This window comes from Cervus elaphus, chromosome 3 (assembly GCF_910594005.1).
Source record: "Cervus elaphus chromosome 3, mCerEla1.1, whole genome shotgun sequence".
NCBI lineage: Eukaryota > Metazoa > Chordata > Mammalia > Artiodactyla > Cervidae > Cervus > Cervus elaphus.
Genome location: NC_057817.1, coordinates 17,938,544 through 17,963,062, shown reverse-complemented (window position 1 = coordinate 17,963,062; position 24,519 = coordinate 17,938,544). Strand labels below are relative to the sequence as shown.

General features: G+C 40.1%; 1 long non-coding RNA gene across 1 annotated transcript; it reads right to left on the bottom strand.

Annotated features, from left to right (window-relative positions):
- Positions 1-1,669: 1,669 nt before the first annotated feature.
- Positions 1,670-20,031, bottom strand: LOC122678499. Its single transcript, XR_006336171.1, has 3 exons — positions 20,021-20,031; positions 5,084-5,090; positions 1,670-1,800 (listed from the first exon to the last, which is right to left on the bottom strand). It is a non-coding gene; the product is annotated as an uncharacterized LOC122678499 (long non-coding RNA).
- Between the last annotated feature and the right edge of the window lie 4,488 nt (positions 20,032-24,519).

Below are 24,519 nucleotides of genomic sequence, written 5' to 3'. Positions count from 1 at the left end.
ATCGTGCACATTTGGAGTGGAATATCCCGTCACATTCCTTGAGTCTTTTATTGCTTCAGAAGCAGAATTATTATAGTTTAGAAAGACCTAATGAAAGACCTAAGACAGGTAATTGCCCTTTTTTATTACACGGGATATATTCAGGAGATCCAGAAAGGTTCCTTTACTTTTCTTCAATTCTTTTAATTCCCTGATCAGTGTGAACAGGGTATCTTTTTAAATCACAAAACTATGGCTCAAGAATAATATAAAAATGTAGATTATACAGAAAAAGGAAGTACGTCAGCATTATTACATATTAAATTGGAAATTACTACTATAGAGTCCCTGAGATAGGGTACAAGGAAGAGAAGTAAATACAAAAACTCTGGAAAGTAAATATGGATATGGGACACTAATGTTACTAGCTGATAAATAAAAAGATTGAGTCTGGAAAAGAGAAGTCTACATGGTCATTTCACTGGTTATGTCAGAAAAAAACTGACGATGATAAAGAAGAAACAGGCTGTTTTCCCAACAGATTCTAATTCTTTTTTAAAAAATTAATTAATTAATTTTACTTTACAACATTGTATTGGTTTTGCCATACATTGACTTGAATCCGCCATGGGTGTTCTTCCTCTTCTTTTTAAAGTACACCTATGGGGATAAAAGAAAAGAAAAATTGACCTGAAGTCATCATCATTTTCATTTCAAAGTGTAAGGAAAATGTTTCAAACATTTTTTTTTTTGCAATACTGTAGTAACTCATTTATGCAAATTGTCAGGGGAGTGTATAATTTCCTTGGTTCTGTCTCGTCGCAACGAAAATTTGAAGCAACAGACGGACCAGTGTTATAGCTCAGTTTTATTAGGAAAAACAAAGGATAGTACACCCTCAAGGAGTGAGGGCGGGCCGACCCAAAAGATGAAAAGAGGCCTCAATCCTTTACTTTTTCTATTTTTGCAGGCGTTCCCCTTCTTTGTCTTTTAGCCACTGCCATTTTGGACTCCTTTTTCCTATTCTAACTACCTAACATTCCCCCCTCAAGAAGTGGGAGGCCTAATTCTTTGGGGATAGGGGTGTCGAGGTCTCTCTGGCTACTTCCTGCTGAACTGGGACAGCAAGGGGCATTGGGCCTCCCCCTCTTGCTAGTCTCAAGCATCAGAATCCTTATAGCAGTGTCCATCCAAGTGTGAGTGATATTTTCTGTGGTCAGATGGTTTTATATATCCTTGTTGAACCGGCACTGCATGCTGTAGCTTGTTGACCTGGGCAGAGACAAAATGGTTTAGACAATTGATACTACGTGGTGCAATCATAAGCAGCATCAGTATGGTGATAACAAGGATTAATTAGGGGCATTAGCCAACTCCACATTTCCCCCTCACCAGGAGAAGGATCCCCCACAGAGAGGCTGTAGCCACCCCAAGAACTCCCCAGATCATTCTTTGAGACCCTGTAGGGTCTGAATGTTTTTCTTGAGGGCTGTGAGACTTTCTTTAACTTAGCTGGAGGTATTTTCCCAGAAACAATGCGTCTCATTCAAGATGGCTTGAGTCCCTCTTTGTTCAGGGATCAGGAGATCTAAGTACAATCCCTGCCAAGCTGTGTTGGCTCCTTAGTGCTGTCCTGAGAAATCTGATCCCCAGAAACTTAATTTTGGGGGTGCCCATTAGAATGGCACTCATTTGTAGTTCTGAATAGGTATCTGAGATCTCCCAGGGGCTCACAGGTGTATTGAGTGTCCTCTTCTGTTTTCTTCCACGGCTTGACTCGTGAGTAGTGAATCCAGAAGTGGTGTCATGGTACCTTGACTGCTATAGGGGTAGAAAGTATTACAGGGAAGGGGCCTTTCCATGTGTGCTGGAGTTGAGCCTTTGGGGACCCATCTTTCCAGACTTTAATTAGGACTTAAGTCTCTGGAGCATATAGTGGTGACTCTTTGGAATCTTTTGGTCCTGGTTGACACCCCACAAGCTTATATCCTGTTGGAATTGCCCAATGACCATGGTAAAGGACTGGAGGGTCTGAGCCTCTGGATGTAGGAAGAGATCATTGACATAAACTAAAGGTCTCCATTATAGCATCTCATAAGGACTAAGACCAACCTGTTCCTTAGGGGCAATATGGGTGCAGAGGAGAGCTATTGGTAAAGTCTCCTTCCATCCCAGGTTGGTCTCCTGGGTTATCTTTTTTATCACTGATTGTAAGAATTTGTTGGATCTTTCTACTTTTCCTGAAGACTGAGGCCTCCAGGCCCAATGGAGGTAATAAGTAATGCCCAATGTTTTAGAGACTCCTTGGGTGACCTTAGAAATAAATGATGTCCCATTGTCACTTTGTAATGACCTGGGCAAACCAAATCTTGGAATGATTTCATGGAGCAGTATTTTTACCACCTTATCAGCTTTCTCAGTCCAGGTGGGAAAGCCTTTAGTCCATCCTGTGAATGTATCTATCATGACTAATAGGTATTTATACCCTTGAGAAACTGGAATCTGGGTGAAGCCCATCTGCCAGTCCTCTCCAAGCTCATTGGGGGTTGTTTAATTGGCAAGTGGAACAAGAGGAGACCACTTGCTTTGTAGTTGTTTGGAGGCCTGTTCCTCTGAAAGACCTTTCTAGTAATCTTTGAAGGGCCTTTTCCCCAATATGAGTGGTGGCATGTAAGAAGTTAACCAACTTCCACTGGAGGTTTCCAGGCAGAAAAAGGAGTCCCTCCTTGTGCAACCACCCCATATGGTCTTCTTGAAAGCCCTCACTCTTAGCTTTAAGAGTCTCACCTTCAGTACATGAAGGAGTTTCTGGCAAATCAGTCTGTGGAATTAGGGTGGCAACCCCTATTAGGTCATGGTTCTGTAATGCTGCTCTCTTAGCTGCCTGATCAGCTGCTTGGTTCCCTTGTGCCACTTCCGTGCTCCCTTTTTGGTGTTCTTTACAGGGGAGAACTGAAACCTCAGTGGGCAGATGGACTGCCTCCAAGAGTCTAAGGATTTGATCACTATATTTGATTGGGGACTCTTGGGTGGTCAAGTGACCTCTTTCTTTCCAAATAGCAGCATATGCATGTAGCACCAGAAAGGCGTACTTGGAGTCAGTGTAAATAGCTATTCTTTTTCCTTTTCCTAGCTCTAAAGCTTGAGTCAGGGTTACGAGTTCAGCTAATTGGGCTGAAGTATCTGTGGCCAAGGTTTAGCCTCTATGGTCTTGAAATTGGAGACTACTGCCTATCTGGTTCTTCTTTTTCCATCCAAGACAAAGCTGCTTCCATCAGTGTACCAGATTTCCTCAGGGTTGGTCAGAGGATCTTCCGACAATCCCTCTCAGGGTTTTGTCCAGTGGTCCATAGTTTCTAGGCAAGGGTGAAAGGGGAGAGAGTCCTTGGGGGTAGGCAGGAGGGTAGCTGGTAACCTCACAAGGGGATACAGTCAGGCCAGGATTTTCCATCAGCACTACTTGATATCTGAGGATCTTTTGATCAGAAATCCATAAATGACCTCTCCCATTCAGGAGTTGTTTCACTTGGTGGCTGATAAAAATAGTTAGTTTGCCCCCAAGAGAGAGTTTTAAAACATCTTCTATCATGACTGCAATAGCTGCAAGATTTTGAAGGCAGGGAAAGATCTCTTCCCAATAAGGGAGTAGGATGCTCAGGGACCACCAGAAACTGGTAGAAAATATTTGTCCATCCCAGCAACAAAGAAGTTCTCAGGTGAATATTTTTGTAGTTGTTTTTCCTGTAGCACCCACAGTGTTACGGGTTTGGGAGGAGAAGGCTCTGGAGCAGGAGGTCAGGACAGAGTAGGTAGGCCCTGTGTCAACCAGGAAAATCTCGGACCTACCTGCCTCATCCAGTTGCACCCTTGGCTCCAGCCCCATGATGGTTATCTGTGACAGGCGGGCTGGCTGGAGTGGGCCACTGCAGTCCTGTTGAACCATCGTGAGGGAAGGCTTGGCACTTGACCTTGAGGCTCTTGGGACCTGAGGGCAGAGTGCTGTCCAATGTCCCAATTGATGGCATTTGTAGCAAGCCATTTTAGGAGACTTTTCATGGTTTGGACACTCTTTTGCCCAGTGTCCCATCTATCTACAGATTATGCGTTTGCCTCATGCCTTGTCCTTTAAGGACTCGGGGTTTGCCAGAGGGGTTCCCTGGAGGGCAGCCAGCATCTGGGCATGCCTTGTCTCTTTCCTTTTCTCCCTTTCCTGGGCCTTGGCTTCCCTCTCCGGTTCTTTGTTATAAAAGGTATTGATGGCTGTCTGGACCATCTCATCTAAAGAGGCAGCAGTGCCCTGCTGTTGGAGCTACTGTAACTTGATCCTGATGTCTGGTGCACACTGGGACAGGAATTTGTCCTTTAAAATCACCTGTCCCTCATAAGAGTCTAAGTCCAGATTGGTAAACTTTTGGAGGGCCTCTTTTAGACTTTCCAGAAAGGCAATGGGGTTCTATTTGGACTCCTGAGTTATTGCTGAGACTGGGTACAGTCCCTCAAGTAATAGGCTTCCTTCTGTTTCCAAGGCACTGTCAAAAGACTGAGGAGTGGGTGCTTCCCCAATGGTTGGAATGATCCTCCCACTCATTAGCATATGAAATCTCCCAGCCTGAGGAAACTAACCACATCACATTCCATGGCCTCTGCACTCTCCTCTGTGATGGCCGACACCCTGTGGAATGTGCTTCTCTCTGAATCCGAACAAACCCACCTCTTACCTATTGCTATGCTCTCACTGATTTTTTTTTTGCAATGAGACATCAAGAGCCTGAGCTCTTTTAGGTCCTAAAACCAGGCACTGTGCATTTTGGCCAGGCTCAAGTCCCAGGAGAGAGGGAGAGAGGAACTGAAGGATGGGAGGAAAGAGCAGTGGGAAATATATGCCAAGGAATCCCCTTCATAACCTGCCAGAAAGTCTGCTAAATACCTGACCTGTGCTCACATTTTTCATTGACCTGATCCTTGGCACAAAGAAGATTAAGGACAGAAGAACCCCCACCTGCTTGGGGAACAGCTACTGGGGTCCAGCAGATAGTGGAGCCTTTGGGGCACAATGACGAGCAGCCCCTGCCAGAGTCCCTCAGTTGTACCCACTGCTGCTCACCTGTTCACTGGGGGGTTCTAGGAAACAAGAAATGAAAGATTGTAAAAGAATTAAGATTTGGTTAGCCATATGTCCTTCCAGCCATAGGAATGAAGACCTCCTACCTTAACGGAAGGGCTTCTGGAATCTGAGACTGAGCCGCATATGCTTTCTGCCGAGTTTCTCTTTGCTGTCCTGGTTTCCAGCACTCTGGGCTTCTTGTCACTTCTCCGGCGCTGTGTTTTCTTCATGTTCAGCTTCCACCATGGGAGCTTTCGCCAAACTGGGCTTTGGCTGTGCCTGGCTTCCACCTTGTGGGGGCCGAGCTGAGATTGTTTCAGCTGGGTTAAATCTGAGAAATGGCACCATAGATGTTGGGCGAGTGTACAATTTCCTCGGTTCTGTCTCGTTGCAGCAAAAGTTTGAAGCAACGGATGGACCAGTGTTATAGCTCAGTTTTATTAGGAAAAATAAAGGATAATACACCCATGAGGAGTGAGGGTGGGCTGACTCCAAAGACAAGAGAAGAGAGGCTTCAATCCTTTCCTTTGTTCTATTTTCAAGGACTCTTCCCGTCTTTGTGTTTTAGCCACCGCCATTTTGGACTCCTTTTTCGTATTCTAAGTACGTAACAAAATGAATACTACACTTAAAACAACTCCCAATCCTTGTTATAAAGCATGTGGACATTTGTACCTCATTAGATTAGTCACTAATGCATTTCCTTTCAATTAAAAGCCATATAATTATTTTTGTAGTAGGCATATAACTATTTTTGTAGTATGTTAGTCATTCAGTTAATATGCTTACCATTAAGAACACCAGTGGTGCCATATAAGGTATTCTGTCTCATTTATTTGAGAGAACAACAGAAGAGAGAATATAAAATGGAGAAGAGTTAGTCTCTTTAATAAGTGGTACTAGGAAAACTCTACAGCCATGTACAAAACAACGAAATTAGGACATTCTCTAACACCATATAAAAAATTAACACAAAATGGATTAGAGACCTGACTGCTTAGTCACTAAGTCATGTCTGGCTCTTTGTGACCCCATGGACTGTAGCCTGCCAGGCTCCTCTGTCCATGGGATTCCCCAGGCAAGAATACTGGAGTGGGTTGCCATTTCCTTCTCCAATATAAGACTGGATACCATAAAATGCCTGGATACCATAAAATATCATAAACAGAACACTCTTTGACATGAATTGTAGCAGTGTTTTTGGGTTCTGTCTCCTAAAGCAAAGGAAGCAAAAGCAAAAGTAAATAAATGATAGCTTATGGTGATGATGTCAGTTTTGTTATCGCCAAAGATGATTCAGCTTTGGGACCAAGGACCAGGCTTGATCACTCAAGACCTTTTGTGGAGCATTTTTACTAAAGTGAAAAAGGAACAGAGAAAGCTTCTAACATAGACATCAGAAGGGGGACAGAGAGTACCCCCGCCTTGCTAGTCTAGCAAGGGAATTATATACTTTTTAAATTGGTTATTCAGTTCAGTTCAGTTGCTCAGTCATGTCTGACTCCTGGCGACCCCATGAACCACAGCACGCCAGGCCTCCCTTTCCATCACCAAGTCCCGGAGTCCATCCAAACCCATGTCCATTGAGTCAGTGATGCCATCTAACCATCTCATCCTCTGTAAACCCCTTCTCCTCCTGCCTTCAATCTTTCCCAACATCAGGGTCTTTTCAAATGAGTCAGCTCTTCACATCAGGTGGCCAAAATATTGCAGTTTCAGCTTCAACATCAGTCCTTCCAAAGAACACCCAGGACTGATTTCCTTTAGGATGGATGGGTTGGATCTCCTTGCAGTTCAAGGGACTCTCAAGAGTCTTCTCCAACACCACAGTTCAAAAGCATCAATTCTTCAGTACTCAGCTTTCTTTATAGTCCAACTCTCATATCCATACATGACCACTGGAAAAACCATAGCCTTGACTAGGTGGAACTTAGTTGGCAAAGTAATGTCTCTGCTTTTTAATATGCTGTCTAGGTTCGTCATAACTTTCCTTCCAACGAGTAAGTGTCTTTTAATTTCATGACTGCAATCACCATCTGCAGTGATTTTGGAGCCCAGAAAAATAAAGTCAGCCACTGTTTCCACTGTTTCCCCATCTATTTCCCATGAAGTGATGGAACCAGATGCCATGATCTTAGTTTTCTGAATGTTGAGTTTTAAGCCAACTTTTCCACTCTCCTCTTTCACTTTCATCAAGAGGCTCTTTAGTTCTTCTTCACTTTCTGCCATAAGGGTGGTGTCATCTGCATATCTGAGGTTATTGATATTTCTCCTGGCAATCATGATTCCAGCTTGTGCTTCATCCAGCCCAGCATTTCTCATGAAGTACTCTGCATATAAGTTAAATAAGCAGGGTGACAATATACAGCCTTTATGTACTTCTTTTCCTACTTGGAACCAGTCTGTTGTTCCATACCCAGTTCTAACGGTTGCTTTAAACTCAGCAGTGGCCACAGGACTAGAAAAGGTCAGTTTTTCATTCCAATCCCAAAGAAAGGCCAAAGAATGCTCAAACTACTGCACAGTTGCACTCATCTCACATGCTAGTAAAGTAATGATCAAAATTCTCCAAGCTAGTCTTCAACAGTACATGAACCTTGAACTTCTAGGTGTTCAAGCTGGGCATAGAAAAAGCAGAGGAACCAGAGATCAAATTGCGAACATCTCTTAGATTATCGAAAAAAGCCAGAGAGTTCCAGAAAAACATCTATTTCTGTTTTATTGACTATGCCAAACCTTGGACTGTGTGGATCACCACATACTGTCACACATCACCACAGAATTCAGAAAATTCTGAAATAAATGGGCATACTGGATGACCTGCCCAGCCTCTTGAGAAATCTGTATGCAGGTCAGGAAGCAACAGTTAGAGCTCGACTTGGAAAAATAGACTGGTTCCAAATAGGGGAAGGGGTACATCAAGGCTGTATATTGTCACCCTGCATATTTAACTTATATGCAGAGAACATCATGAGAAATGCTGGGCTGGATGCAGCACAAGCTGGATTCAAGATTTGCTGGGAGAAATATCAATAACCTCAGATATGCAGATGATACCACCCTTATGGCAGAAAGCGAAGAAGAACTAAAGAGCATCTTGATGAAAGTGAAAGAGGAGAGTGAAAAAATTGGCTTAAAGCTCAAACATTCAGAAAACTAAGATCATGGCATCTGGTCCCATCACTTCATGGCAAATAGATAGGGAAACAGTGGAAATAGTGACAGACCTTATTTTTTGGGGCTCCAAAAATTACTGCAGATGGTGATTGCAGCCATGAAATTAAGATACTTACTCCTTGGAAGAAAAGTTATGATCAACCTAGTTGGCATATTAAAAAGCAGAGACATTACTTTGCCATCACAGGTCCATCTAGCCAAAGTATGGTTTTTCCAGTAGTCATGTATGGATGTGAGAGTTGGACTATAAAGAAAGCTGAGTGCCAAAGAATTGGTGCTTTTGAACTGTGGTGTTGGAGAAGACTCTTGAGAATCCCTTGGACTGCAAGGAAATCCAACTCATCCATCCTAAAGGAAATCAGTCCTGAATATTCATTGGAAGGACTGATGTTGAAGCTGGAACTGCAATATTTTGGCCACCTGATGTGAAGAGCTGACTCATTTGAAAAGACCCTGATGTTGGGAAAGATTGAAGGCAGGAGGAGAAGGAGTTTACAGAGGATGAGATGGTTGGATGACATCACTGACTCAATGAACATAAATTTGAGAAACTCTGGGAATTGGTGATGGACAGGGAGGCCTGAAGTGCTGCAGTCCATGGGGTCGCAAAGAGTCAGACATGACTGAGCAACTGAACTGACTGAAGTGAAGGAATGTAGGAAAAAAAAGCTTATCCTTTTCTCCTCCTTGAAAATTCCAGACCCCGATCTTCTCTGAGAGCCCCAGAACCCTTTCTCCTCCTCCAGGACCCTGGACTTCTTATCAACCTGCCTAGGAACTGACTCACAAATGAAATGTAACTTTTGCATAGCAAAGGAAACCATATCAAATGAAAAGACAATTATACTGAATGCATGAAGATATTTGCAAATGATTTGACCAGTAAGAGGTTAATATCCAACATATATAAACAGCTCATATGACTCAATATAAAAAAAAAATGACCTGATTACAAAATGGGCAGAATAACTGAATGAACATTGTCCAGAAGAGGACATTCAGATGACCAAAGGCAAATGAAAAAATGCTCAACATCATGAGTCCCCAGGGAAATGCAAATCAAAACCACAATGAGAAACCACCTCACACCTGTCAGAATGGCTATTGTTAAAAAAAAAATAAACACAAATAGCAAATGTTGGTGAAAATGTGGAGAAAAGGGAACTGTTGTACACTGTTGGTGGAAAAGTAGATTGGTGCAGCCACTGTGAAAAAGAGTATAGAGATTTCTCAAAGAGCTAAAATTAGAACTACCCTATGACCCTCAGTTTTATTCCTGAGTATATCTCTGGGGGAAAAAAACACTAATTTGAAAGGTACATGTATCATAGTGTTCATAGCAGCATTATATTCTATTTTGGAGTATGGAAGCAACCTAGGTGTGGTATATATAACCAGTGGGATACTTCTCAGCCATAAAAAAGAACAAAATTATGTGGCTTGCAATGACTTGGATGAACTTGGAGGACAGTATGCTAAGTCAGATAAATGAAAACAGAGACAAATACTATGTACTATCACTTACACGTGAAATCTAAAAAATGAAATAAACTAGTGAACAAAGCAAAAAAACAGACTCACAGGTATAGAGAACAAATAAGTGGTTATGAGTCAGAAGTAGGTGAGGGGGAAAGGAGAATATAGGAGGAGGGGAAAAGGACTTATTATAGGATTATATGGACTTTTCAGGTGGCTCAGTGGTAAAGAATCCACCTGCCAATGCAGGAGACTCAGGAGACGTAGGTTCGATCCTTGGGCTGGAAAGATCCCCAGGAAGAGGAAATGGCAACCCACTCTAGTATTGTTGCCTGGGAAATCCCATGGACAGAAGAGTCTGGTGTGCTACAGTCCATGGAGTTGCAGACTTGGACATGACTGAGTGACTGAGCACATAGGACTATATAAAATAATATGTGTAGAACTTGAAAATCATAAAGCACAATAGGATTTAAAGAACGTTTCATTCAATAAAATCTAAGTGTATATATATATATATACACTTTATATATATATACATATATATATAAAGAAAATCAAATAAGTAAACCACAAATTTCCTGTTGGTTTTATTTCATTTTGCTTTGTTTTTCCTCTTCCCATCCACACTGTTCAATATGCAATGAGTAAGATCACTTTGTGGTGAGTTCTTTACCATACTGTTCTAAAATAGGGAATAAAGGGAGACTGTTAAGCTTACAAAAGAATGAGGAAACCATATACATATATTTTATATAGTTGTATGTAAAATTAACTTTTATACTGGTGTGCTTTTTGTGTGACAGTAAGATATGCAGGAAGAATAGCATTCTCTAGTTTTATAGCTTAATCTCAGTCTTTTATTTGTCCATTGTCCTCTAGCCTAGAGGCTATGGCAAGTGCTTTTTTAGATTTTTGTTTCCCCCTACTTAAAATAGGTGGTTGGAGTAGGAGAAATGCCCTACTGGGAAGAGTCTGATAAAATCTGTTCCTTGGATAGTAGGCCTTTGTTATGTTGAAAACTCTGGGCATATTTTCACAAACATCTGGAATGGGATCTTAGATCTTCACATTAAGAAGTGAACTTTCAACCCCTTAGAATTTGATCTCCCCTAAGCCTAGTCCCCAGGAGATTTTCAGTTACTCTCGCCTACATTCAGTTTCTGGCAATTCATCAAAATAACCATTAAATTTTCCTACCAGTTTATGACTCCAGTGACTTCTGTTCAGTGTTAGCTGACCCTAGCTCTGTCTCACTGATTTTGCCTATATCGCCAATATTGCTGTGAAGTTTTACCCTGCAGCACATAGTTCCTTTGAAGTAGGACATGGCAAAATAGCAACCCACTACAGTATTCTAGCCTAGAAAATTCCATGGACAGAGGAGACTGGTGGGTTACAGTTCATGGAGTTGCAAAGAGGTGGACACAGCCGAGCCCGCATGCACACACACACACATATGCTCTAATAGTCTAAAAAGAGACATTGGCTTTCCATTTGTTTAGTTTTGTCTTAATGTAAAGGAATGAAATAATGACTTCTGAACTTACAAATCACAACTGAATCTAGGAGTCCAGGAATCTGAATTTTGACTTTTATAGTAAGGAACCATGACTTATAATAATGGAAATTCCAACATTATAAGAATATAAAAATATTGAAACTTATAGGAATAAAGCACAGAATGAGTATTCAAGACATGGAACACTTCCGTAAATATCACAAATCAGCAAAACAAAAAGGGGTCAGAGATGATGTACATGTTTAATCACATTCAGTTTAGCTAGATTCACAAAGGTGTTGGTTGGCTACTGGGATCAGAATACTTATTCTGTTGTCTAATTTCTTTAGATGCCATTTGAAAGGGTAAAGGCAATATTTTCCATGATGACTTTTCGCCTAAACTTCTCATGCTGACCAGAATACTGTGCTATTCTGTTGATTGACATATTCTTTCCTTAGTTAAGGTTAGATAGATTGCTAACAGACAAATGCTGGGAGCTGTTTTTGTGAAAACATTTCTTTGTCCCTGATCTGCTTTATTATGTAATCTATTACGTTTTAACAGTAAGTACATAATTGTTTTGCTTCATTTGCCAATATATATGTTATCTTATTCTAAATACTGAAAACAGACTAATTTCCCAGGTGATAATATATTTTTACCCTACTCCACATATCATAATCTGTATTGGGATATCTATTTTTAGAATGTTTTGGGAGAATTCTGCTGCTGCTGCTAAGTCGCTTCAGTCGTGTCCGACTCTGTGCGACCCCGTAGACGGCAGCCCACCAGGCTCCCCCGTCCCTGGGATTCTCCAGGCAAGAACACTGGAGTGGGAGAACAGAGATACTCAAATAGTCACTTATGTCCAGTACTTGACTGGGAAAATATTCTGATGCTCTTGACTTAATGAGGTTTGAAGTTTCTCTTAAATTCCATTTCTTTATGCTCTCTTTGCTGGCTTTTCATATGGGTGAATGTGATGCAAGGGTGGACAGCAAGTGCTTGTTGGCTGACTATAGCACAAATGTTAGTTGACACAAAGTAAAGTCTCCTACTAAAAAGCAACAGGGCCATAGCATTTCACCCTAAATGAATTACTTTTTGACAATTTTGCTTATAAAAGAAGTTAATAATTTTAACAGGAGCTACAGTAATACTGTTGGTTTTTTCACAGTATGTACAGTACTGAAATATGTAAATGTAAGAAGTCTATTTTAATAAGCTCTTTTCAAAGGTATGAATATGCCCTTTTGATTGTAAGAATAAAAATAAGAGATAATTAGGTTGACTGCTATGAAAGAACTCACATTTCTACCCTGGGCGATAGTGAAACATTCTGTCTGAGTTACACAGCTTGATATATCCCAGAAAATTGCATTTATAGTACTCCTAGAGCAAGGAAGTATAGAAACTAATATCATGACCTTAAATAATAATTCCAAATCTAATAAGAGCCTATTTTAATGTAAGAGTATGATTTAGAAGATGTATTTTAATAGCACTTATTAATCCTAATATATAGGAAAATTTATACCTGAAATATGTTGTTGAAGCTCTTAAAAATGGGTGGAAAACTTTGACTTCGAAATCAGAATATTAGCATTACAAGATATATTAGTTTCTTAATCTTCCTGGATTCTTGCTCCATTGCAGAATCTCTGTCCATGGGTTAAACTTCATGTATGGATGTGACACCAGTCAAATTTTGGATAGCAAAGTGAAAAGGTGAAAGTGATGGTGACTCAGTCATGTCTAACTCTTTGTGACCCCATGTACTGTAGCCCATCAGCCTCCTCTGTCCATGGGATTTTTCAGGCAAGAATGCTGGAGTGGGTAGCCACTTCCTTCTCCAGGGGATCTTCCCAACCCAGGGATTGAACCTGGGTATCCCTCATTGCAGGCAGATTCTTTACTGTCTTATCCACCAGGGAAGCCCTATCATCACACCAAATTTGTAGTTAATCCTTCTCTGGCCATCCAGCTGAGTTGCCTGTAATCAGAATCCTGTTCCATTTCTCAGGACCAAGGACCTACCATGTATTCTGTCATCACATTTCCATTTATATTTTCTAATTCTTCATCAACGAGTTGCTGTCATGGCACATTAAATCTGCAAATGCTTGGATTCATGCTCACACATTTTTATCCCTTTTTCTGCTTGATGCTTCTGAACTTCCGTTATCATTTTCTTATCTTTATTTATATATAATGTCTGGTTCTAAGATTCATTTTAAATTTGCTTTCAGCATGTAGTTGAAGGTTGTAATTGTATCTAGATACTACACATTTTAAGAGAGTCTCAATCATAAGAAAATATAAAACTGTCTCGTAAAATGAAAAGTAATTTCAAGAATTTGAAGTTTGAGTTTATCTTTAGCATGATTGTTTTGAGAAACAGAATCATACTTGCTACAATAAAATGAAGAACACATAGTATTTGTGGTTCTTTAAGTCATATGAATTAAAATTAAATATCCTCCACTGAAACATATGTTTGAAGCTAGAAATGTCCAATAAGTTAAACTACTCTGTATGTTTGTAGAGACATAGTCTGTATATTTATAGAGTCAGCCTTCTGTGTTGGCAGGTTCCACATACTCAGATTCAACAAACTACAGATCTTGCATGTTTATGATCTGCAGTTGGTTGAATCTGCAGATGACGGAACCCATGGATATGGAAGTCCAATGGTTGGACTTGAGCATCCAGGGATTTTGGTGTCCCAGGCACGTCCTTGATCTAATCCTCAGTGGACACTGAGGGGTGGCTGTATAGTTTCATCTTTAAAGCTTCTTTCTTTTAAAAATATAGTTATTTTAAAAGCGCGGGCTTAAAATGTCCTCTGACTTCGATAAGCTCTGTATTTTAACTATGTATATTGCCCACAGTGGTTTGGAAACAGAAGCTTCAAAGACTTGGGAAGGTCTAGTTCCATCTTCCTCTTTAACTTTGAATGAAAAGAGAAATTGAAAAGGGGTTGCATGGTGCTTTGTCATCTTAATACAAACTATACTACCAGTTCCCTAAATATAGACTGAATAGCAAAAGAATTATTTGCTATTGGACTATTAAACCATGTACACGTTAGTTGTCCTGAAGGAACTACAGGAATCTCTTTGTAGGGAGGACCCACTTTTTCCTTAAGGAGGTAGCTCTTCCTAATGTTAGTCCTCTTGGGAAAAGATTACTCTCAGGACTGTGTTGCAGAATTTGGGAAAGGTCAGCAAAGGAGGGAGGCTAACAGAAGGTGGTTGCAGCTACTATTACTGTTGTAGGAGGCTTGTGCCCAGGAGTAAGGATAGGCTATATAGGCAATATAATAGGAAACAGATTATAATAGAAGAGATTTTGAGAATATTTAATGATGTGAACTTCCAGATGTTCAAGCTGGATTCCTCTCCTTTCCAGCAGAGGAACCAGAGATCAAATTGCCAACATCTGTGGATCATTGAAAAAGCAAGAGTTTCAGGAAAACATCTACTTCTGCTTTATTGACTACACCAAAGCCTTTGACTTTGTGGATCACAAAAAACTGTGGAAAATTCTTCAAGAGATGGGAATACCAAACCACTTTACATGCCTCCTGAGAAATCTGTTATGCAGGTCAAGAAGCAACAGTTAGAACTGGACATGGAACAACAGGCTGGTTCCAAATTGGGAAAGGAGTACGTCAAGGCTGAATTGTCACCCTGCTTATTTAACTTACATGCAGAGTACATCTGCAAAGTGCTGGACTGGATGAAGCACAAGCTGGAATCAAGATTGCAGGGAGAAATATCAATAACCTCAGATATGCAGATGACACCACCCTTATGGCAGAAAGTGAAGAAGAACTAAAGAGCCTCTTAATGAAAGTGAAAGAGGAGAGTGGAAAAGTTGGTTTAAAACTCAACATTCAGAAAACTAAGATCATGGCCTCCAGTCCCATCACCTCATATAGATGAGGAAACAATAGATGGGGGAAGAGATGGGGAAAGCATGTAAATAGAAATGCAAATAGAAAATAGAAATAATGCAAATAGAAATAAATAGAAAGCAAATAGATGGGGAAACAATGGAAACAGTGAGAGACTTTCTTTTTGAGGGCTCCAAAATCACTGCAGATGGTGACTGTAGCTCTGAAATTAAAAGACGCTTGCTCCTTGGAAAAAAAACTATGACCAACCTAGACAACATATTAAAAAGCAGAGGCATTACTTTGCCAACACAGGTCCATCTAGTCAAAGCTTGGTTTTTCCAGTAGTCATGTATGGATATGAGAGTTGGACTATAAAGAAAGCTGAGTGCCAAAGAATTGATGCTTTTGAACTAAGGTGTTGGAGAAGACTCTTGAGAGTCCCTTGGACTGCAAGGAGATCCAACCAGTCTATCCTAATACTTTGGCCACCTAATACGAAGAACTGACTCATTTGAAAAGACCCTGATGTTGGGAAAGATTGAAGGCAGGAGGAGAAGGGGATGACAGAGGATGAGAGGGTTGGATGGCATCACTGACTCAATGGACATGAGTTTGGGTAAACTCCGTGAATTGGTGATGGACAGGGAGGCCTGGCATGCTGCAGTCCATGGGGTCACAGAGTTGGATACAACTGAGCAACTGAACTGAACTGAATGATGGGGAACATTTGCTGGTAGAGGTGGTAGTGATGGGGAGGTTAAAACTCTAGAAGTCAAGACTATGGAGTCCAAGTCAATATAGTTTGAATATTTAATAGAAAATATAGCATTTCTTTGGAGTCACACCAAATGATGCCTAGAAATTTGAACTTTAAGTTGTCTTTCTGGACTGATGACCTTATTTTATTCTTAGTTCTAGACTGTGCTTCAATATTAGAGTTCCTCTTAGGTCAGTTTATAAGATATTTGTAGGTATAATTTATAGTTACTTCTAATTCATCAAATGAAGTTTGATATTATTACTCTTCCTGTCAAGTGAAGTTTCAGGATTTTTTTTTTTTAATTTCTAGTTACTTAGTGAATCTTAAGGACTTCTTCATATTGCTATTTAAGTTCATTATCAAATTTGAGGTTTTTCTAGTGTGACTTTGGTTCTACAGAAGAGTATGCTAAAATGTTGGCCCCTCCCAGGGAAAAGTAATTTTATTCTTTTTACGGTCCATGTTACTTTTGTACCTTGTTTTGACTCGGTTTTCATGAGGGTCAATATTACTATTTTTGTGCATATCCTACATGTTCTGTGGTACTATTCTTGAGAGCAGGATCTATAATTTCATTTGTTTAATTAGAAAATGTTACCTGCTATGTTCTTGTTCCTCCTCCTCCTAGCACTTCACATAATACAGAACACACATACAGTATGTGCTCAATAAATGTTGGCAAAAAGCTAGCAAAAGGAAATGTTTTTTTTTTTTTTGAATAGCTTTCCTCAATACGTCCTTAGCGATCAGAATGGAAAATTGACAGAGAGGGTGTCTGTATGTGTGTGTCTTTTCCCTAATTAAAAGAAACCTCACATCCCACTATTATGATGGGCAGTGGAAATTCCTACTGTGGACATGTAAATTGGTACAATCACTATGGAAAACACTATGGAGGTTCCTCAGAAAATTAAAAATAGAACTACCGTATCACCCAGAAATTGCACTTGTGGATATTTAAAGAAAGAAAAATCACTAATTTGAAAGAATACGTACACCCCGATGTTCATTTCAGAATTATTTATAACGTCTAAGACATGGAAGCAGCCTAAGTTTCCATCAATACATGAGTGTGTAAAGAAGAATAAATATATTCATAATATTGTTGTTGTTGTTCAGTCACCCAGTCATGTCCGACTCTTTGCAACCTCATGAACTGCAGCACGCCAGGCCTCCTGTCCCTCACCATCTCCTGGAGTTTGCCCAAGTTCATGTTCATTGCATGGGTGATGCTGTCCAGCCATCTCATCCTCTGATGCCCTCTTCTCCTTGAGTATATGTAATATTACTCAGTCGCAAAAAAGGATGAAATCTTGTCATTTGCAACAACAACATGGATGGACGCAGTGGGTATTATAATAAGTGAAATAAGTTAGAGAAAGACAAGCACTGTATAATACCATTTATATGTGGACTCCAAAGCACAAAACAAATAAACATAACAAAACAGAAATGGACCCATAGATACAGAGAACAGCTTGGTGGTTGCCAGAGGGAAAGTGGGCAGGGAATAAGTGATTAAGGTAAGGGAGGTTAAGACGTACAAACTTCCAGTTACAAAATAGGTGTCATGAAGATACTAGGCACAGCAGAGATAATATAGTCAATAATACTGTTCCTTTGGTAACAGATGATAATTAGACTTCTCAGGATGATCATTTCATAAGGTATCAAAATATGAACTTACTATGTGATATGCCTGAAACTAATATTGTAAATCAGTTATACTTCAATATAGAAGGAAACACATTTTAAAAATATCATCTAGAAAAGTATCTTATTTCTAAATAAATGATGAGAAATTTGTTAATATGGGATAAAACTCTTGACTGGATTACAGAGAGTTAGTCTACCGATTAATATTAAAAGTTATGAGACAGAAGCAGAATATCTGTTTATTCCTTTCAGAGATCCTAAGGTGACAGAAGTTGCTGGTGATGCTTAGGAATATTAAAAAAAGAATCAAAATACATCTAATCCGCTCTCATTTTAGTAGCATATGGCTCATTTGGATAAAGCAGTGATAAACTTTTCAGAGCTCACAAATACGTCATTCACATTGCAGTAATATTTTGTTTCCATCAGAAGAAACACATGTTGTCAGTGCAACACAAACTACCAGCATTACAAAGGAGATGAAAGAAAAGGGAAACATGAAGACAGAATAGTATTTTTTAAAAAAAACTGTGTAAAGTCACAAATTTTGGATTATCCTTATTTACTGACATTGTTTCTAGGATTTCTGTAATTTTAATTTCTTCTGCAAAGTATAAGTTGAATAACTTATGGTTTGAAATAAAAACCTTGGCCAATTATATGTTAAAAATATGTTTTTCCTCTTCTAGGTTGTGAGTCTCTTGAGAATAGGGATTATTGTGTCCTTTTTATCTCTGAATCCCCAGCGTTTATACAATCCCTGATAAGTACTGTGCTTAGCTGTTCAGTCGTATCCAACTCTTCGTGACCCCGTGAACTGTAGCCAGCCAGGCTCCTCTGTCCATGGTATTCTCCAAGCAAGAATCCTGAAGTGGGTTGCCGTGCCCACCTCCAGATCTTCCCAACCCAGGGATTGAACCGAGGTCTCCCACATTGCTGGCAAATTCTTTACTATCTGAGAGCTCCAGGAAAACATGTTTAATATTCACTAAATGAAGTAATTAATTTGGTATTTCCTTATTGACCTCTTCACTCCAAGCTTTGTTGTAAAATGTGATGTCGTTTTTTTTTTTTTTTTTGCTTGTTGTATTTACAACATTCCTCCTCTAGAGTAAATTAAAGATAAACAACATGGGATATATTTTTTTTAACTGAAAATTGTGCCCCAGTGGGGGAGAGTGGATACATGTATATGTGTGACTCAGTCCCTTCACTATCCACCTGAAACTATCACAGTATTGTTAATTAGCTATTGTTGTTCTTGTTTGGTTGCTAAGTCGTGTCCAACTCTTTGCGACCCCATGAACTGCAGCACGCCAGCTTTCTCTGTCCTCCACTATCTCCCTGAGATTATTCAAACTCATGCCCATTGAGTCAGTGATGCCATCCAAGATCTCATCCTCTGCCGTCCCCTTCTCTTGCCCTCAATCTTTCCCAGCATCAGGGTCTTTTCTAATGAGTCAGCTCTGGGCATCAGGTGGCCAAAGTAATGGAGTTTCAGCTTCAGCATCAGTCCTTCCAATGAATATTCACTGGAATATTGATTGATTTCAAAACTTTAGGATTGACTAGTTTGATCTCCTTGCTGTCCAAGGTACTCTCGTGAGTCTTCTCCAGCACCACAGTTCAAAAGTGTCAATTCTTTATGGTACAACTCTCACATCCATACATGACTACTAGAAAAACCATAGCTTTGATTATATAGACCTTTGTTAGCAAAGTGATATCTCTGCTTTTGAATACACTGTCTGAGTTTGTCATAGCTTTTCTTTCAAGGTGCAAGCATCTTTTAATTTCATGGCTGCAGTCACAATTCACTTTGATTTTGGAGCCCAAGAAAATGAAATCTGACACTGTTTCCACATTTTCCCCATCTGTTTGCCATGAAATGATGGGACTGGATGCCTTGATCTTTGTTTTTTAAATGTTGAGTTTTAAGACAGGTTTTTCACTCTCCTCTTTCATCTTCATCAAGAGGCTCTTTAGTTCCTTTTCACTTTCTCCTTTAAAGTGGTATCATCTGCATATCTGAGGTTGTTGATATTTCTCCCAGCAATCTTGATTCCAGCTTGTGCTTCATATAGCCCAGCATTTCCCATGATATATTCTGCATATCGGTTAAATAAACAGAGTGACAGTATACAGCCTTGATGTACTCCTTTCCCAATTTGGATCCAGTCCATTGTTCCGTGTCCGGCTCTAACTGTTGCTTCTTGTCCTGCATACCAGTTTCTGAGGCAGGTGAGGTGGTCTGTTATTCCCATCTCATTAAGAATATTCCACAGTTTGTTGCTATTCCCACAGTCAAAAGCTTTCGCATAGTCAATGAAGCAGAAGTAGGTTTTTTTGTGTGTGAATTCCCTTCCTTTTCCTATGCTCCAGCACATGTTGGTAATTTGATCTCTGGTTCCTCTGCCTTTTCTAAATCCACCTTATACATTACGAAGTTCCTAGTACACATACTGCTGAAGCCTAGTTTGAAGGATTTTGAGTATAATCTCGCTGGCCTGTGAAATGGGTGCTTCTGTACTCATTTCACATGTACTCATTTCCAGCTACTTTGAGCAGCTGAAGGGCGTGTCCCTACCAGTTGCTGCTGCTGCTGCTGCTGCTGCTAAGTCGCTTCAGTCGTGTCTGACTCTGTGTGACCCCATAGACGGCAGCCCACGAGGCTCCTCTGTCCCTGGGATTCTCCAGGCAAGAACACTGGAGTGGGTTGCCATTTCCTTCTCCAATGCATGAAAGTGAAAAGTGAAAGTGAAGTCGCTTAGTCCTGCCCAACTCTTAGCGACCCCATGGACTGCAGCCCACCAGGCTCCATCCTGATTTTAATTTCAAGAAAATCCATCCCGTCCATGGGATTTTCCAGGCAAGAGTACTGGAGTGGGGTGCCATTGCCTTCTCCCCGTACCAGTTAGGGCCTGACAAGACATGGTCCACTGGAGAAGGGAATGGCAATCCACTTCAGTATTCTTGCCTTGAGAACCCCATGAACAATATGAAAAGGCAAAAAGTTATGACACTGAAAGATGAACCCCCCCCGATTGGTAGGTGTACAGAATACAACTGGGGTAGAGTGGAGAAATAGCCACAGAAAGAATGAAGAGGCTGAGCCAAAGTGGAAATGACGCCTACTGGTTGTATCAGGTGGTGAAAGTCAAGTCCGATGCTGTGAAGAACAATAATGCATAAGAACCTGGAATATGAAGTTCATTAGTCAAGGTTAATTGGCTATATCCCAGTACAAAATAAAGTTTTTAAAAAAAAAAAATTGTGCCCAATCTACACATGCTATCATATTATGGTTATTTGCGCTTTCAAACATGTTTCTTTTGAAAACAAATTCATTTGTACTCTGGTTGTGATCAAGAGAGGATTTGCAAAAAACAAACAAACAAACAAACAAAAAAACAACACAAAACTTTAATCATTGAAAGCCCCACGATGTGGGAAAATATATGAACTGAAAATTGTAGAGAATGAAAAGCACCTAAGATATCAATGAAAGGAGTTAGCTTACATTATTAAATGAGATATCTATGTTGGGGACAGATATAGTATACAGGGAAAAAAACTGCAATAGAGGAAAGAAGCTAAAAAGACAGTTGGTACACATTGTCAGAGTTTTTTGTTTTGTTTTTGTTTTTTGGAGCTGGTTAACCAGAACACTACTGCAAAAGTTATGGAAACTTGATTAGAATCTTGAAATTAAAATCAGTTATTCATCATACCTCTTACAGATCTGATCTCATCTTCTCTCCACTCTTCCTGGTTTCACTCTATCTGTGAGATAAAATGTAACCGTCTCAACTTAACACACAGGGCGAACTATCCATCCATCTCTACATTTCCTCAACTGTTTTAGTCACATATGTAAACATTCCACGTTTTCCTGCTTCTGTGAACCTTGAATGTGGTGGTCTCTATACTTAAATATCTCCCCTGTTGACTTCTCACCAAATTCTACTTAGTCCTTAAAACTCAGCTACAGTATTTATCACTCATTAGGGTAACCTTTTCTTGACCTCTCCCGTCTCTACCATGATTTGAATTCAGCTTTCTGCTTTGTAATCCCACTGTAGGCTCTGATTACCCTTATTGATGCATGTTTATGTCATAGAGTCTCTATTAGTTTTCTATTACTACTGTAACAAATTACCATAAATTTAGTGGCTTAAAATAACATGAATACATTCTTATAGCTCTAGAGGTCAAAAGTTTGAAATGGGTCACAGTAAGCTGGAATTAGGTATTGGTGAACCTGTATTCCTTTTTTGAGGATCTAGGGGAAAATCTGTACCCTTGCTTTTTGCAGCTTCTAGAGGTTCCCCATATCTTTGATTCAAGGGTATCTTTCATCTTCAAAGCCAGTAATGGCTGATTGGTCTTTCTCATATCATATCACTCTGACACTGATTTTTCTGCCTCTGTTTTCCAGATTTAAGGACTCTTGCGGTTATATTTAACTCACTTGGAAAATCCAGGAAAATCTCCCTATGTTAAAATAAGCCCATTAACAACTTTAATGACATCAGTCACCTTATTTTCTCTTTGCAGTGTAACATAATATACTCAAATTCTGACAATTAGGACTTGAATCTCTTTGGGGGCTATTTTCTGCCTACCACAGAGTCATAAATATTATTTAACTTTCATGTATATAACCATAGTTTGCACACTGTGTAAGTGATCATTCAGTTCAGTCGCTCAGTCATGTTTGACTCTTTGTGACCCCATGAATTGCAGCACGCCAGGCCTCCCTGTCCATCACCAACACCCGGAGTCTAACCAAACTCAAGTCCATTGAGTTGGTGATGCCATCCAGCTATCTCATCCTCTGTTGCCCCTTCTCCTCCTGCCCCCCAACCTCTCCCAGCATCAGGGTCTTTTCCAATGAGTCAACTCTTCGCATGAGGTGGCCAAAGTACTGGAGTTTCAGCTTCAGCATCAGTTCTTCCAGTGAACACCCAGGATTGAGCTCCTTTAGGATGGACTGGTTGGATCTCCTTTCAGTCCAAGGGACTCTCAAGAGTCTTCTCCATCCAACCTGGGCTGGTGATCTCTTTCACCCTTGATAATATACATGTTTCGATGTTGTTCTCTCGAAACATCCCACCCTTGTCTTCTCCCACAGAGTCCAAAAGTCTGTTCTGTACATCTGTGTCTCTTTTTCTGTTTTGCATATAGGGTTATCGTTACCATCTTTCTAAATTCCATATATATGCATTAGTATACTCTATTGGTCTTTATCTTTCTGGCTTACTTCACTCTGTATAATGGGCTCCAGTTTCATCCATCTCATTAGAACTGATTCAAATGAATTCTTTTTAATGGCTGAGTAATATTCCATTGTGTATATGTACCACAGCTTCCTCATCCATTCGTGCTTGGGCCTGGTGCACTGGGAAAACCCAGAGGGATCGGGTGGAGAGGGAGGTGGGAGGGGGAATCGGGATGGGGAATACATGTAAATCCATGGCTGAGTCATGTCAATGTATGACAAAAAACACTACAATATTGTAAAGTAATTAGCCTCCAACTAATAAAAATAAATGGAAAAAAAAAAAAGGAAAAAAAAAAGTCTTCTCCAGCACCACAGTTCAAAAGCATCAATTCTTCAGTGCTCAAGTTTCTTCACAGTCCAGTTCTCACATCCATACAAGATCACTGGAAAAACCATCACCTTGACTAGACAGACCTTTGTTGGCAAAGTAATGTCTCTGTGTTTTAATATGCTATCTAGGTTGGTCATAACTTTCCTTCCAAGGAGTGTCTTTTAATTTCATGGCTGCAATCACCATCTGCAGTGATTTTAGAGCCCAGAAAAATAAAGTCTGACACTGTTTCCACTGTTTCCCCATCTATTTCCCATGAAGTGATGGGACAGATGCCATGATCTTAGTTTTCTGAATGTTGAGCTTCAAGCTGACTTTTTCACTTTCCTCTTTCACTTTCATCAAGAAGCTTTTTAGTTCCTCTTCGCTTTCTGCCATAAGGGTGGTGTCATCTGCATATCTGAGGTTATTGATATTTCTCCTGGCAATCTTGATTGCAGCTTGTGCTTCTTCCAGCTCAGCATTTCTCATGATGTACCCTGCATATAAGTAAAATAAGCAGGGTGACAATATACAGCCTTAACGTACTCCTTTTCCTGTTTGGAATCAGTCTGTTCCATGTCCATTTCTAATTGTTGCTTCCTGACCTGCATACAGGTTTCTCAAGAGGTGGATCAGGTGGTCTAGTATTCCTATCTCTTTCAGAATCTTATACAGTTTATTGTGATCCACACAGTCAAAGGCTGTGACATAGTCAGTAAAACATAAATAGATGCTTTTCTAGAACTCTCTTGCTTTTTTGATGATCCAGCAAATGTTGGCAATTTGCTCTCTGGTTCCTCTGCCTTTTCTAAAACCAGCTTGAACATCTGGAAGTTCACGGTTCATGTATTGCTGAAGCCTGGCTTGGAGCATTTAGAGTAATACTTTACTAGTGTGTGAGATGAATGCGATTCTGCAGTAGTTTGAGCATTCTTTGGGATTGCCTTTCTTTGGGATTGGAATGAAAACTGACCTTTTCTAGTCCTGTGGCCACTGTTTTTCCAAATTTGCTGGCGTATTGAATGCAGCACTTTCATAGCGTTATCTTTCAGGATTTGAAGTAGCTCAACTGGAATTCCATCCCCTCCACTAGCTTTGTTCATAGTGATGCTTTCTAAGGCTCACTTGACATTCACATTCCAGGATGTCTGGCTCTAGGTGAGTGATCACGCCATCATGATTATCTGGGTCGTGAAGATCTTTTTTGTACAGTTCTTCTGTGTATTCTTGCCACCTCTTCTTAATATCTTCTGCTTCTGTTAGATGGAGAAGCTCTATACAGTCAGCAAAAACAAGACCAGGAGCTGACTGTGGCTCAGATCAGGAAATCCTTATTGGCAAATTCAGCCTTAAAATGAATAAAGT